Source organism: Salvelinus alpinus, chromosome 8 (assembly GCF_045679555.1).
Source record: "Salvelinus alpinus chromosome 8, SLU_Salpinus.1, whole genome shotgun sequence".
Classification (NCBI taxonomy): domain Eukaryota; kingdom Metazoa; phylum Chordata; class Actinopteri; order Salmoniformes; family Salmonidae; genus Salvelinus; species Salvelinus alpinus.
In genome coordinates, this window is record NC_092093.1 from 57,013,076 (window position 1) to 57,029,489 (window position 16,414).

At 43.1% G+C, this 16,414-nt stretch overlaps 1 pseudogene; it reads right to left on the bottom strand.

Moving 5' to 3' along the window:
• Positions 1-3,285: 3,285 nt before the first annotated feature.
• Positions 3,286-12,378, bottom strand: LOC139583328 (biogenesis of lysosome-related organelles complex 1 subunit 5-like; annotated as a pseudogene).
• Between the last annotated feature and the right edge of the window lie 4,036 nt (positions 12,379-16,414).

Consider the following 16,414-nt stretch of genomic DNA (forward strand, 5'->3'; position numbering starts at 1 on the left):
TTTTTTCCTTCCCCCCTTCTGACACGCATCTCTGCGTGCCTGTCAGATGTCTCAGCTGATATGTTAGTCCACCACCTCAAGCTCAACCTCAACAAGACGGAGCTGCTCTTCCTCCCTTAGGAATGCCTGCCCGCTCCAAGACCTCTCCATCACGGTTGATAACTCCATGGCGTTGGAGTTGTCAAAGTTCTACTACATTCGTAGAGTACGACCCTATCTTACACAGGAAGCAGCTCAGGTCCTAATCCAGGAATTTATCATCTCTCTTCTGGACTACTGCCACTCGCTGTTGGCTGGGCTCCCCGCTTGTGCCATCAAACCCCTGCAACTTATCCAGAATGCTGCAGCCCGCCTGGTGTTCAACCTTCCCAAGTTCTCCCATGTCACCCCACTCCTCGATACACTCCACTGGCTTCCAGTCGAAGCTCACATCCACTTCAAGGCCACGGTACTTGCCTACAGAGAAGCAAGAGGAACTGCCCCTCTCTATCTTCAGGTTATGTTAAAACCCTACACCCCGACCCGAGCACTTCATTCTGCCACCTCTGGTCTCTTGACCTTCCCACCCCTATGGGAGGGCAGCTCCCGAACAGCCTTGTCCATGCTCTTCTCTGATCTGGCACCTCAATGGTAGAACCAGCTTCCGCCTGAAGCTAGGACAGCAGAGTCCCTGCCCATCTTCCAAAAACATCTGAAATCCTACCTCTTCAAAGAGTATCTTAAATAATCCCACAGCACCCCAAAAATGTTAAAAGCCATTTGTGAACTAACACTCGCAATATACTCCCCCTCCCCCCTCTTCTAGCTCTGACTGTGCTGATAACTACTTTATTGAGGGAAAATGTACTTACTATGACTGTGATATCTAGGTGGGACAACCACATATTTTAAGATGAATGCACTAACTGTAAATCACACTGGATAAGAGAGTCTGCTAAATTACCAAAATGTAAGCCCTCAGAGCTTATTCTCGCCACTTAGTAATTCTCAGGGTGATCGTTTGCCACTGCCAAAGAATTCATATTACCATGTGCATCAGCAACCCCACAGGACCCATCCACTGGCTCCCTGTGGTGTTGTAATACTAGGTTATTAACTTGGGAGCACACCCAATTGTTCATTGCCGTTTTAATTTGGACCCCACAGTAATTGAGTGAGAGGCCTATTATATGATACAATGGAGGAGAGCGGACATACAAAAGCTACATCTAAGGAGCTGTTGTAATGAATGTCCTCCATGTACAGAAGCTACATCTCAAGGAGCTGTTGTAATGAATGTCCTCCACGTACAGAAGCTACATCTCAGGAGTTGTTGTAATGAATGTCCTCCATGTACAGAAGCTACATCTCAGGAGTTGTTGTAATGAATGTCCTCCATGTACAGAAGCTACATCTCAGGAGTTGTTTTAATGAATGTCCTCCATGTACAGAAGCTACATCTCAGGAGTTGTTGTAATGAATGCCCTCCACGTACAGAAGCTACATCTCAGGAGCTGTTGTAATGAATGCCCTCCATGTACAGAAGCTACATCTCAGGAGTTGTTTTAATGAATGTCCTCCATGTACAGAAGCTACATCTCAGGAGTTGTTGTAATGAATGCCCTCCACGTACAGAAGCTACATCTCAGGAGCTGTTGTAATGAATGCCCTCCATGTACAGAAGCTACATCTCAGGAGTTGTTGTAATGAATGCCCTCCACGTACAGAAGCTACATCTCAGGAGCTGTTGTAATGAATGTCCTCCACGTACAGAAGCTACATCTCAGGAGTTGTTGTAATGAATGCCCTCCACGTACAGAAGCTACATCTCAGGAGTTGTTGTAATGAATGTCCTCCACCTCACATTGTTCCATCACTGACTTTTAAAATAGTTTTCCTTTTCAGCCCCCTCGCAAGGAAGAGTGAAATCTCATTGACGAAGTTGAAGAGTGCACTGGAGGGGGGGGGGGGGGTACTGCCAAGGGCCCCTTTCAGGCTTTCAGAAGCAGCAGTTCAGTGAGGGTTTATTGGTTCTGAAATGTGTGAGAACGCTGGGAGTTGGGACAATAGAGCTGCAGACTGGAACGGCTACAGCCCTCCATTCTTTATTCTCCACTTCAGACGGAGTGGAGGCCATTAAAGAAGAGACTATCTCAATGCCCCTGGGTTATATTAGGTATATTCAATAAGAAAGTGATATCAGAGGTTAGGGAATCTCTATCCACTCCACTCTTGTGCAACCGCCAAACCCATCCTGAAACACACACCATCAACGCCATTCCAATGGATGTGGCCCCTCTTTTGTTTCAGAGAAATGGAGGCAGGCTGTGATCAGACATTTTCTAATCTGTGTTTCCATAGTCACCCACCCCCCCACCCTGACGTGCTCCGGGTGCTTTTTTCCTGACAATTTATGTTGGCCGCCAGCTCGTCGACTGGGATCGCCACTCTCTTTCCATAACAGGAAGAACGCAATGACTTTGTAAACATAGGAGATGAATAACAAGCCCTGGTTCCACGTGGCGGTGGGCCGGAGGGACGATAACGCCGGGGTCATTCGGTGTCCAATCTGCTCCACACTCTACTTCCCGGAACGGTGAGTGTATCTGGCAAAAGACGGGACGCCCACGCTCCAGAGGTACTTTGAGTAAGAACCGCCGCAGGCCATGCTTCCCTTGAGTAGACATCTGCTATGTACAGTACAGTGTGACATCCTCCAGACTTACATTAGGGGTGCACCAGATTCTCACCACACCAGAGGACTTAATAGGGGCAAAGGGCTTACAGTACTTTCTCATGAATAGCTAACACTGACTTTATTGTTGACCTTTCGGGAATATACCCAGGCAGTTTTTCTCTCTCACTAAACCGAAGAAATAAACAGGGCCAGAGGAAAGATTGGCGGAGGTGAGCTGCGTTTCCGGATTGTCACTCCTCGTTAAGTGGTGATGCCCTGTCTGGCTCTAGCTGGCTGGGACGTCAGGGCTCCCCTGTCTACATTACTATACCTCCACATCTGCTGGCACGTTCGGGCCCTCTCTGATCTCTGTTGATGACACACCGGCCCTGCCCTGATGTCAGTCACTCACAGAGGGTGACCCAGGGTAACCGGACAGCAGCTGCCATCGCGGGCAGAAGGGAAAGGGGTCACCACGAACAAAAATGAAAAAGACTGCGCCTCAACCTCCACTGAAATTGGATACTGGGCCTCGTTTCGAGGCCGGCTGTCAGACATGTCAAAGGCATTGCTGAACTACGTTGTATACATTCGAGTCGAGAGAGAAAAAAACACACACTTGAGTCATGCAGAGTTTAGCAACGCTTTATTTTACTTATACTGATTGATGAGGTCTGCATCCCCCCCACGCAACAATGAAGTTTTATTTAAAGCGTCCGTGCCCACATTCTGTGTTCATGAGAGCCATTTAAAATATTTGCTCTGTCACTTTCTGCCAAGATTAATCCTGTTCCCAGCAGGTCAGGAATGTGTCAGCATGCCCATCCATCCATCAGTCTAAACAACATGCCATTACCCAGTGCAAATACTGTCCTTAAACAAAACACTTTATACAGCGCTACAAGTATACCTCTCCATTTAACAAGGTACATAAGAGGCCCAGGAAAACACCACTAAATAATGTCAATTTCTGACAGCTTGAGCCTGCTTCAGTAAAACCATTTCTGATTTACTTATTTTGAGATGTTGCTAGTTGTACTTGATGTCAAAGGTTCACTGTACCCTAATCTGAAGAGTTGGTGAGGCACGCATAGTTGGGGAAACTGCTCAGTGAGTAAAGTTTGAGATGTTGACCTGTGCCGTTGACAACCCAGCTTTGAATAGCACTTCTGACATTCAACATTTTCACTCGCCTGAAGCTTCAAATATCTAAATCAGTGGCAAAATCCAGTTTCTTTTCTTATTCAGTTGGAGGGAAACACTAGGTTTGGGCGATATACAGTTGATACCATATACCGGGGTATTTCAAAATACCAACGGTATGACTTTCAATACTGTTCAAACTTTTTTTGGTGGGGAGGGGGTGCGTGCTACGCCACTGTTTATATCTATAAGTATAACTATAAGAAATCTAAGATGTGTCAAATTATATCAAACTCAGGGCTCCAGCTATGCATTTGGTTTGCTAACTTAGGCCGTCATTGTAAATAAGAATTTGTTCTTAACTGACTTGCCTAGTTAAATAAAGGTAAAATATATATATATATATATATATAATAATAACCTGGCTAGCTAAGTGGCCAGATGTCAAGATCAAGTTTCTTGGTTACAGCGGAGACATTCAATCCCCTCCTGGATCAAGATCCCTGTTGCCAAAATTGTTTGACGGTTTGAAAATCTGCCCTACCATAGAAAACACACATCTATCAACACCTCCTAGCATAATTCCATTAAAAAAGAAGTTTAGCAGCCAAGGAACAATCATGTAATTTATGGTTTAAAAATGACATTTTTCCAGAGCTTGACATACATATTCCATGTGCTTAGGCCAGAAAATTGTGATTTTGAAGGGCTGTGAAAATGCCACGTTGTTAATCACACTTTGTCATTTGTGATCTGGAAACTGTTGACTTTTGTCCTCAGAAGTCCTCTGTTAGTGCCAATGACTAAGTACCGCATCAATCAAATTCAACAACTTAATTTCAAGCAGACAGACACACAGAGGATTAAAAGTGAGAGAATTTGGCCAGATTCTTCTTCATGTCGCTGTACATGATGCTGAGGCGTCCGATGGCCTTGGTATGCTCCTCGTCCACCTTCTCCTTCAACCGCTGCTGGTCCTTTAGACACTTGTCCCAGTCCTCCTTCTGTCTGTCTATGGTCACCTGCAACTAGGTGCTCTAAGGTGCACAACACACAAGGATCTGGGTCAGGCTCAAAGACAACAAAAAAATCTGAACTAGACAAAAATGAAATTGGAAATGAAAACACTCTTGTTGGGGAGATTTGGGTGTCACTCTGTTTCAAACAGCCATCTCCTGTTAGATGCCAAATGAAAACACTCTTGTTGGGGAGATTTCGGTGTCACTCTGTTTCAAACAGCCATCTCCTGTTAGATGCCAAATGAAAACACTCTTGTTGGGGAGATTTGGGTGTCACTCTGTTTCAAACAGCCATCTCCTGTTAGATGCCAAATGAAAACACTCTTGTTGGGGAGATTTGGGTGTCACTCTGTTTCAAACAGCCATCTCCTGTTAGATGCCAAATGAAAACACTCTTGTTGGGGAGATTTGGGTGTCACTCTGTTTCAAACAGCCATCTCCTGTTAGATGCCAAATGAAAACACTCTTGTTGGGGAGATTTGGGTGTCACTCTGTTTCAAACAGCCATCTCCTGTTAGATGCCAAATGAAAACACTCTTGTTGGGGAGATTTGGGTGTCACTCTGTTTCAAACAGCCATCTCCTGTTAGATGCCAAATGAAAACACTCTTGTTGGGGAGATTTGGGTGTCACTCTGTTTCAAACAGCCATCTCCTGTTAGATGCCAAATGAAAACACTCTTGTTGGGGAGATTTGGGTGTCACTCTGTTTCAAACAGCCATCTCCTGTTAGATGCCAAATGAAAACACTCTTGTTGGGGAGATTTGGGTGTCACTCTGTTTCAAACAGCCATCTCCTGTTAGATGCCAAATGAAAACACTCTTGTTGGGGAGATTTGGGTGTCACTCTGTTTCAAACAGCCATCTCCTGTTAGATGCCAAATGAAAACACTCTTGTTGGGGAGATTTGGGTGTCACTCTGTTTCAAACAGCCATCTCCTGTTAGATGCCAAATGAAAACACTCTTGTTGGGGAGATTTGGGTGTCACTCTGTTTCAAACAGCCATCTCCTGTTAGATGCCAAATGAAAACACTCTTGTTGGGGAGATTTGGGTGTCACTCTGTTTCAAACAGCCATCTCCTGTTAGATGCCAAATGAAAACACTCTTGTTGGGGAGATTTGGGTGTCACTCTGTTTCAAACAGCCATCTCCTGTTAGATGCCAAATGAAAACACTCTTGTTGGGGAGATTTGGGTGTCACTCTGTTTCAAACAGCCATCTCCTGTTAGATGCCAAATGAAAACACTCTTGTTGGGGAGATTTGGGTGTCACTCTGTTTCAAACAGCCATCTCCTGTTAGATGCCAAATGAAAACACTCTTGTTGGGGAGATTTGGGTGTCACTCTGTTTCAAACAGCCATCTCCTGTTAGATGCCAAATGAAAACACTCTTGTTGGGGAGATTTGGGTGTCACTCTGTTTCAAACAGCCATCTCCTGTTAGATGCCAAATGAAAACACTCTTGTTGGGGAGATTTGGGTGTCACTCTGTTTCAAACAGCCATCTCCTGTTAGATGCCAAATGAAAACACTCTTGTTGGGGAGATTTGGGTGTCACTCTGTTTCAAACAGCCATCTCCTGTTAGATGCCAAATGAAAACACTCTTGTTGGGGAGATTTGGGTGTCACTCTGTTTCAAACAGCCATCTCCTGTTAGATGCCAAATGAAAACACTCTTGTTGGGGAGATTTGGGTGTCACTCTGTTTCAAACAGCCATCTCCTGTTAGATGCCAAATGAAAACACTCTTGTTGGGGAGATTTGGGTGTCACTCTGTTTCAAACAGCCATCTCCTGTTAGATGCCAAATGAAAACACTCTTGTTGGGGAGATTTGGGTGTCACTCTGTTTCAAACAGCCATCTCCTGTTAGATGCCAAATGAAAACACTCTTGTTGGGGAGATTTGGGTGTCACTCTGTTTCAAACAGCCATCTCCTGTTAGATGCCAAATGAAAACACTCTTGTTGGGGAGATTTGGGTGTCACTCTGTTTCAAACAGCCATCTCCTGTTAGATGCCAAATGAAAACACTCTTGTTGGGGAGATTTGGGTGTCACTCTGTTTCAAACAGCCATCTCCTGTTAGATGCCAAATGAAAACACTCTTGTTGGGGAGATTTGGGTGTCACTCTGTTTCAAACAGCCATCTCCTGTTAGATGCCAAATGAAAACACTCTTGTTGGGGAGATTTGGGTGTCACTCTGTTTCAAACAGCCATCTCCTGTTAGATGCCAAATGAAAACACTCTTGTTGGGGAGATTTGGGTGTCACTCTGTTTCAAACAGCCATCTCCTGTTAGATGCCAAATGAAAACACTCTTGTTGGGGAGATTTGGGTGTCACTCTGTTTCAAACAGCCATCTCCTGTTAGATGCCAAATGAAAACACTCTTGTTGGGGAGATTTGGGTGTCACTCTGTTTCAAACAGCCATCTCCTGTTAGATGCCAAATGAAAACACTCTTGTTGGGGAGATTTGGGTGTCACTCTGTTTCAAACAGCCATCTCCTGTTAGATGCCAAATGAAAACACTCTTGTTGGGGAGATTTGGGTGTCACTCTGTTTCAAACAGCCATCTCCTGTTAGATGCCAAATGAAAACACTCTTGTTGGGGAGATTTGGGTGTCACTCTGTTTCAAACAGCCATCTCCTGTTAGATGCCAAATGAAAACACTCTTGTTGGGGAGATTTGGGTGTCACTCTGTTTCAAACAGCCATCTCCTGTTAGATGCCAAATGAAAACACTCTTGTTGGGGAGATTTGGGTGTCACTCTGTTTCAAACAGCCATCTCCTGTTAGATGCCAAATGAAAACACTCTTGTTGGGGAGATTTGGGTGTCACTCTGTTTCAAACAGCCATCTCCTGTTAGATGCCAAATGAAAACACTCTTGTTGGGGAGATTTGGGTGTCACTCTGTTTCAAACAGCCATCTCCTGTTAGATGCCAAATGAAAACACTCTTGTTGGGGAGATTTGGGTGTCACTCTGTTTCAAACAGCCATCTCCTGTTAGATGCCAAATGAAAACACTCTTGTTGGGGAGATTTGGGTGTCACTCTGTTTCAAACAGCCATCTCCTGTTAGATGCCAAATGAAAACACTCTTGTTGGGGAGATTTGGGTGTCACTCTGTTTCAAACAGCCATCTCCTGTTAGATGCCAAATGAAAACACTCTTGTTGGGGAGATTTGGGTGTCACTCTGTTTCAAACAGCCATCTCCTGTTAGATGCCAAATGAAAACACTCTTGTTGGGGAGATTTGGGTGTCACTCTGTTTCAAACAGCCATCTCCTGTTAGATGCCAAATGAAAACACTCTTGTTGGGGAGATTTGGGTGTCACTCTGTTTCAAACAGCCATCTCCTGTTAGATGCCAAATGAAAACACTCTTGTTGGGGAGATTTGGGTGTCACTCTGTTTCAAACAGCCATCTCCTGTTAGATGCCAAATGAAAACACTCTTGTTGGGGAGATTTGGGTGTCACTCTGTTTCAAACAGCCATCTCCTGTTAGATGCCAAATGAAAACACTCTTGTTGGGGAGATTTGGGTGTCACTCTGTTTCAAACAGCCATCTCCTGTTAGATGCCAAATGAAAACACTCTTGTTGGGGAGATTTGGGTGTCACTCTGTTTCAAACAGCCATCTCCTGTTAGATGCCAAATGAAAACACTCTTGTTGGGGAGATTTGGGTGTCACTCTGTTTCAAACAGCCATCTCCTGTTAGATGCCAAATGAAAACACTCTTGTTGGGGAGATTTGGGTGTCACTCTGTTTCAAACAGCCATCTCCTGTTAGATGCCAAATGAAAACACTCTTGTTGGGGAGATTTGGGTGTCACTCTGTTTCAAACAGCCATCTCCTGTTAGATGCCAAATGAAAACACTCTTGTTGGGGAGATTTGGGTGTCACTCTGTTTCAAACAGCCATCTCCTGTTAGATGCCAAATGAAAACACTCTTGTTGGGGAGATTTGGGTGTCACTCTGTTTCAAACAGCCATCTCCTGTTAGATGCCAAATGAAAACACTCTTGTTGGGGAGATTTGGGTGTCACTCTGTTTCAAACAGCCATCTCCTGTTAGATGCCAAATGAAAACACTCTTGTTGGGGAGATTTGGGTGTCACTCTGTTTCAAACAGCCATCTCCTGTTAGATGCCAAATGAAAACACTCTTGTTGGGGAGATTTGGGTGTCACTCTGTTTCAAACAGCCATCTCCTGTTAGATGCCAAATGAAAACACTCTTGTTGGGGAGATTTGGGTGTCACTCTGTTTCAAACAGCCATCTCCTGTTAGATGCCAAATGAAAACACTCTTGTTGGGGAGATTTGGGTGTCACTCTGTTTCAAACAGCCATCTCCTGTTAGATGCCAAATGAAAACACTCTTGTTGGGGAGATTTGGGTGTCACTCTGTTTCAAACAGCCATCTCCTGTTAGATGCCAAATGATCCGCCCCTGGGTCCGGTTTCCCGAAAGCATCTTAAAACCAAGTTCATCGTTAGAATCTTTGTAGGAGCATTGGTACATCCCCGAGTTGCTTTCCCAAACCCATTAGAACTAATGTTGCACTTGAAAACAATCGTTATTTACTAACTGTCTCAGACCACTCTTAGAACAGCTAAGTGCATTGTTAGGTGCTTTTTTTGCCCTTCCACATAACTTTATACATAGAAGATCTCTGCTAAACACAGACTCAAGATGTTTATCTGTCTCTCTGTAAACGGCTATAAATTCAGAACAAAGTTGACTACAAAGTTACCAAAGTCTTTGTATGTTACAGACAAGCGAAGGATAAAAATATGCTTCAAATGAAAACCCAGATGACTGTAATAAAAGGTAAATACAGTATAGACTACATAAGCCTACACATTTCAATCATATTGAAATCTATTTCTTGTTCAATCAATTGAGTTCTATTTGGCTAATTGTAGGCTACTGTTTGTAATTTTTGCCTAAATATATTTCCTGATGTGTAACAACATGCGAGCAATGATGTGTAGGCTGGGCATAAGCATTAGGTTAATAAGCCACCTTAATATTTGCAGCCATAGCCTATATGTGATAATAGCTCTCTAGGAGCAGCAGCTGATCCTTCCTCAATATTGTGGAATAATTATAATGTTAAGGTAAGATTTGAATGGACCAAGCTGATCCGTGAGCAGCGCTGCCTTTCTTTCCATCCTATCAGTAATGACACCTGCTCCAACGACAGACTTAGTGAAAGTTCTCCCTGCTTAGTGTTTTGGGAAACATAAGCGACTTCTTCGGTTGTTGTACGATGCATTGTTCATACACTCGTAAGCCTAAGTTCCATCGATAACGGGAAACTGGGCCCTGGTCTGTTGTCACAATCCATGCCTGTGAATGGTTAAATCACTATTGGTAATTCATGGGCTTTGAAGAGAGCCTGTGTCTTTACTTGGTCTGCCTCTAGCTCCCTCTCCTGGATCCTGTGTGACGTGTGATTCCCATCCTCCACTGTAGAAAAACACAATGAACAATGTTACATTCAACTACTTTCCAGCTTTATCAGTAAGGCACATTGAAATAATACAACGCAGTCAAGTAATCTGGAGAACACTACGATAGCATTCAATCAGTCCATATTACAACTGCAATGGTTAGCAATTGAAAAATACACTGGCTAGGTCAGGAAGGGGCTTACATCGTGTGAGGGCCTCACAGAGGTGCTTATGCATGTGCTCTGAACATTTGTGCTACGACTGCTCATTGGTCTCCACCACCATTTTGTTCAGGTTGTCCAGGAAACGGCTCTCTCTGAATCCATGTTTTTCCTTTAAAAAAAATCACAAAAACGTGTATGTTAGCAAAGATCAAATTACAATTAATCAATTGGTCAAATGACATATTATGGTGCAAGCTAAAAACTCACCTAAAAATTCACAAAATAGCAGATCTCCCCTTTTACGACACGCCATTGGCCTGGACTGAATATCACCAACATCTAATGGGAGACACAAACCATCAACATGTCATGTTGAGTAATTGATCATGTCAGATCAGTGGAGGCTGGTGGGGGGAGTTATAGGAGGACGGGCTCATTGTAATGGCTGGTATGGAATAAATGGAAAGTGCTTCAAACATATGGAAACCTCCTATAGCTCCTCCTACCAGCCTCCTCTGTGTCAGATATATTGAAAAGAAACAACTTTATTTTCTATCGTAGGAGGACTAGGGCTAGCAGTCAACACTGGTCAATTCCATTTAAACTCAAGGAATTGTGTCCCCACCTTAGAGGAAAAATTGTAAAATGTTCCACACATCTGTCATTGACAGTCAAATTAGAATTACATTTCAATTTAGCTCCTGAATTGAGAAAAAAAGGAAACTACACAAGGACACGGTGAGGCTGCCTAACAGATCTGGGACCAGGTTAGAGGCTATCTAACAGATCTGGTACCAGGTTAGAGGCTGCCTAACAGATCTGGGACCATGTTCGTACAGATCTGCCACCACGTTAGAGGCTGCCTAACAGATCTGGGACCAGGTTAGAGGATGCCGAACAGATCTGGGACCAGGTTAGAGGATGCCGAACAGATCTGGGACCATTTAGAGGTTGGCGAACAGATCTGGGACCAGGTTAGAGACTGCCTAACAGATCTGGGACCAGGTTAGAGGCTGCCTAACAGATCTGGGACCAGGTTAGAGGATGCCGAACAGATCTGGGACCAGGTTAGAGGATGCCGAACAGATCTGGGACCAGGTTAGAGGATGCCGAACAGATCTGGGACCATTTAGAGGTTGGCGAACAGATCTGGGACCAGGTTAGAGACTGCCTAACAGATCTGGGACCAGGTTAGAGGCTGCCTAACAGATCTGGGACCAGGTTAGAGGATGCCGAACAGATCTGGGACCATTTAGAGGTTGGCTAACAGATCTGGGACCAGGTTAGAGGCTACTAGTCTTGGTACCAGTCCGTTTGGCTATCATTCCAATCCTTGCCACTCCTGTCATGCTAAACATACAAATCAAATCTTTGGCATTTGACACAGAGTAATTGGTCCTGTGTGGCTCAGTTGGTAGAACATTGTGCTTGCAACGCCTGGGTTGTGGGTTCAATTCCCACGGGGGACCAGTATGAAAATGTATGCACTCACTACTGTAAGTTGCTCTGGATAAGAGCGTCTGCTAAAATTACTAAAATGTTGTACATACATGGAGTGAAATATTAGCTAGCTAAAAAGACTGGCACCCAGTATGCGTACATTCTGCAACATATGACTCTCAAGTTATGTAGGTTAGCTAAGTTAAATGCGATTTATGGTAACTGCAACATAATAATGAACTTACCTAAGGCTAGCTTGTCCATAGTCACGCGTTAAAACACACAAATCCCGACAACACTTGAAATAACGTTACTTTGTTTAGAATTGAGTAAACTGGCTTTAGCAACCTCTTTTCGCTATAGCCTAGCTACAGAATATATAAATGCTTAGTAGCTATTTACATGCAAATTATCATACGTAAATGTGCATATATTTTTGGTTATTCTAACAAAAACCTAAACTGTAATTGTAGTCAGTTGATTTGATGTCAGCTGATGTAAATATTCACACTACTTCCGGGTACGAGGTCTTGGATCAAACCAAACCTCCCAAAACGGGGAGCACACTTAGAGGCATACCAATGCTAATTCTAAGGTACCAGTAGGTACAGTTCCGTAGCATCAATCATCACTTTTGTGAATGTATACTATGGGTGTAGCCTACACATTTAGCAGCACATTTCCATCTTCAATGGTTTAGTATTTAATCTCTCTCTCTCAATTCAATTCAAAGGGCTTTATTGGCATGGGAAACATATGGTAGCATTGCCAAAGCAAGTGAAATAGATAAACAAAAGTGAAATAAACAATACAATTAACAGTAGACATTACATTCACAGAAGTTTCAAATGTCATATTATGGCTATGTACAGTGTTATAATGATGTGCAAATTCCTCTCTCTCTCTCTCTGTGTCTGTGTGTATGATAAGGCATTTAAACAGCTGTATTGTTATTGACAAAATGCCATTTATTTCAGGGTGTAAATCTCAATGCAATGATAATGATGGAGGACAGGAGGTCTTGCATGAGTTAGGACTGCAGATGTCAGTCTTGTTCTATGGTGTGGCTTTATCAGTGAGTTCCCCACAGCCACATAAAGTCTAACACTGAGGATGCGGCTGATGAGTCACCTCTGCATAGCCTATAATACAATAAATTGAAGTGTCTCATAACAGAGTGATAGTCCATTTACATCTATAGAATTCCCGCACCCCATTCAGGTTGATGACAGTGGTAATTAGAAGGGTTGGCCATCATTTTGAGGGATTTCATCATGTGATACCTTATTGTGTGTGTCTGCCATGGATTTAGAATTGAAACATTATGCTGTGTGTACAATGTCGGCCATAGCAGGAAATAGTAGATATCTGAATATGACTTTAAAAGTGAGATTATACACTACACACCCCATCTCCTTGTTTTTGTGCAATAGTACATTAACTTCAGTAAATGAAATACTATAATATTATGGGCCACTGTATCCCACAAAGACTACCAAGTTGTATTTTTATTTAACCATTATTTTACCAGGTAAGTTGACAGAACACATTCTCATTTACAGCAACGACCTGGGGAATAGTTACAGGGGAGAGGAAGGGGGATGAATGAGCCAAAGATAAGTACAAAGTACAGTACGTGTAGAGACTAGATGATTTAGTGGGCTCATTCTTCAAAAGTCATGCAGATATAATATACAGAGAAGAAGTTCGAGAGTATCACTTGATGTTATGCTAATTCTGGCGAGGAGAGGAAGACTTGTTTTACTGAAGAAAAAGTCTGTTCACATAATTTGCCACTAGGTGAAAACAAGGTCCAGTTTTATAATTGCCAGTCTGGTTAATGAGACACTGCTTAGTAAATTAATTTAGTATGTAAATCTAAATGTAAATATATCACCTCTTCTCAGTGTAGGCATATTTAGAGACAAGGACTCCTGGCAAGACCACAGTAAGAACGGGGTTGTTTGGGGGCCAGTGTTGCATGTTCAGACTTCCAACATTTGTTCTAAAAGAGGTGGCCGCATTTACTCACAATTGTCACTTCCACATAAAAGAAAGTCTTCAGACATGCACTAATTACCGTCCTAGCTAAATAGTTGTTAGCCTATCCGCACCATTGATTTTGATCTGAGGCTACTAGATATTGCAGTCATGAGCAGTTCTTGTGGCAATTGATTAACTGCCATCGCAGAGTGCTCCAGGGCCCATTGGAAAAAGAGTGCGTTTAGTAAACTTTGACGTTCGTGAAAATAAGTTGGGGTGCTTTTAAATTGATTGCCTACAAACAAGGTCAGATGAGCATGAAATAATGACAAAACAACACGTACACACTACACAGTATGACAATGACATAACCAATATTCCCTTGATGTGCAGCTGTGCAGGCAAATAATATTTATGATAGATCAAATATTTTGTTAAAGACTAAAAATACTTATGTATAATAGGCTGCAATGTAATGTATTGTATTATAGATACATTGTAGTACACTCGCAGAATTTGAGAGTTTACGAGTATAACATTATTATTGTGATGGTAAAAATGTAATTAGACATCAACAGCCATGAAATATATATATATAAAAACTGCCAATGCCAATTTGCTCAATAAAGCATAGACCCACATTATTAATTTACAGTTGTTGAATTATATATACCTTCTTTTTCACTGGTACATTTGTAATGAAATATATTTTTTAAATGATTTATATTTTCATTGACTTTATGTAAAAGGATGAATAGGATGTCATTTTTTTTCTTATAGTTGAGAGTGAATTAATTACACCTAAAGAAATGTGGCCTACATATTGGGAGTGAGGACCGCAAACTGAACTAAAGCCACAAACACTGCACGAACGATGACACTGTCTTTGCCCATTATTATCTGCCAGGGTTGTGTTCCCAGATTCCAGTTAGGTTCGCATGCGATAGTCCCTTGCATGAGCCATGTCATGTGTTTAGACTCATATGTCTCACAGGTCTATTAAGTGAAAACAGCAACAGGGGTGAACTCTTCGTTGCACACCCGTTCTGAAATAGAATAGCTTTTCAAGGCCAAATAACACAAAATGTAGTGTTTTCAAATAGTAAAAAAATTAAAAAAGTTACATTTTTAAAAAGTTTCCCGGAATATTTACAGAATAAATAACATCTACAATATTCCTGAATAAAAGGTGTAAAACATTTTCAATACTTTAACAATGTGCTTAACATTAAATGTTTTATAAGAAATTCCTATACAATTTCAAATGTGTAGTCATATTTAACTATACATTAATTAAATTAACTACAGGTTACAGGTTAGTTAGATGTACATGTCATTTATTTCTCTTTATAAACCGGGTTCGAGCCCTGAATGCTGATTACGTTGGTAACCAGTTTATAATAGCAATAAGGAACCTCGGGGGTTTGCGGTATATGGCCAATATACCACGGCTAAGGGCTGTATCCAGGCACTCCGCTTTGTGTCATGCATAAGAACATCCATAAACCGTGGTATATTGGCCATATACCACACACCCTCATGCCTTATTGCTTAAGTATTTCCCTCCATAGCATATAGCTTTGTTCTCATAGACCTCCACACACAGCATGTGAAACCACAGGCTTGCTCTTCACTTGCTCAGACTGCAGTAAATTGGCTGAGGTCCTGGAGCATTGAGTCCTTAGACAAACGGTGAGTGTTCTGTGGGAGGTCTGTACGAGTGGTTTACAAAACATACCCATCGGGCCTGTTAGCATGGTGATGGCTTAGAAAACACAGCTCTTTTTTTCTCCCACTCCACACAGCCCCTAACGACGGTGCTGCTCACATTACCCAATGGGTTTAATTATGTTGCATTACATTGCTCTCTCTCTCTCACTCACTCCTCCTCTCTTTCTCTCTCTGGCTCTGGTCATGATCTCTGGGCCCTTGGAGAAGGCCAGAGGGACCATGGTGCTTGGCGTTCACAGCATGCTGAGCGCCACTGACTGTGGCTCTAAACAGGTGGGGGACGGATGGGGTGGATGGGGAGGATTACTCACTGCCTAGGCCCCTAGGCGGGGCCCCTCCTTCCGTACACCCACCTGCCCCCCTCTTCCCCTCTCTTCCTCAGCCAGTCAGTCAGCTCACTGCAGCTCCCTGGGCACTGAACAGGTCAGTCGTCCTGGTGCCACTCTATCCTGGAGGCTGCTCCTGAGCTGCCCACCACAACTCTGCCAGGGAGAGAGAGAGAGAGAGAAAGAGGCCTCAGGAAATAACTGGAGCCCCGGTAATAGTGGCACCTCACGAGGCACGGTGGAGCATGACGCTGCCCTGCTGTCACATCCTCCCAGGGCCGAGGAAGCAAGAGGCCGAGTGGTGGAAGGAAGCAGCAAGAAGCAGCAGCGGACACGTAGCTCAGCCTGAAAATCAACATATGTAGTCATCATGTGCTTTTTGGGAAAAAATATTTTTTATCCGCCAAGCAACCTTGTCAGCCGCATCTTGCGATATGTAAACTGCCTTTCCTTGGAGTGGAACGATTGTGTCGTTTACGATTAGCGTTCTCAGCGGGCCCCGGT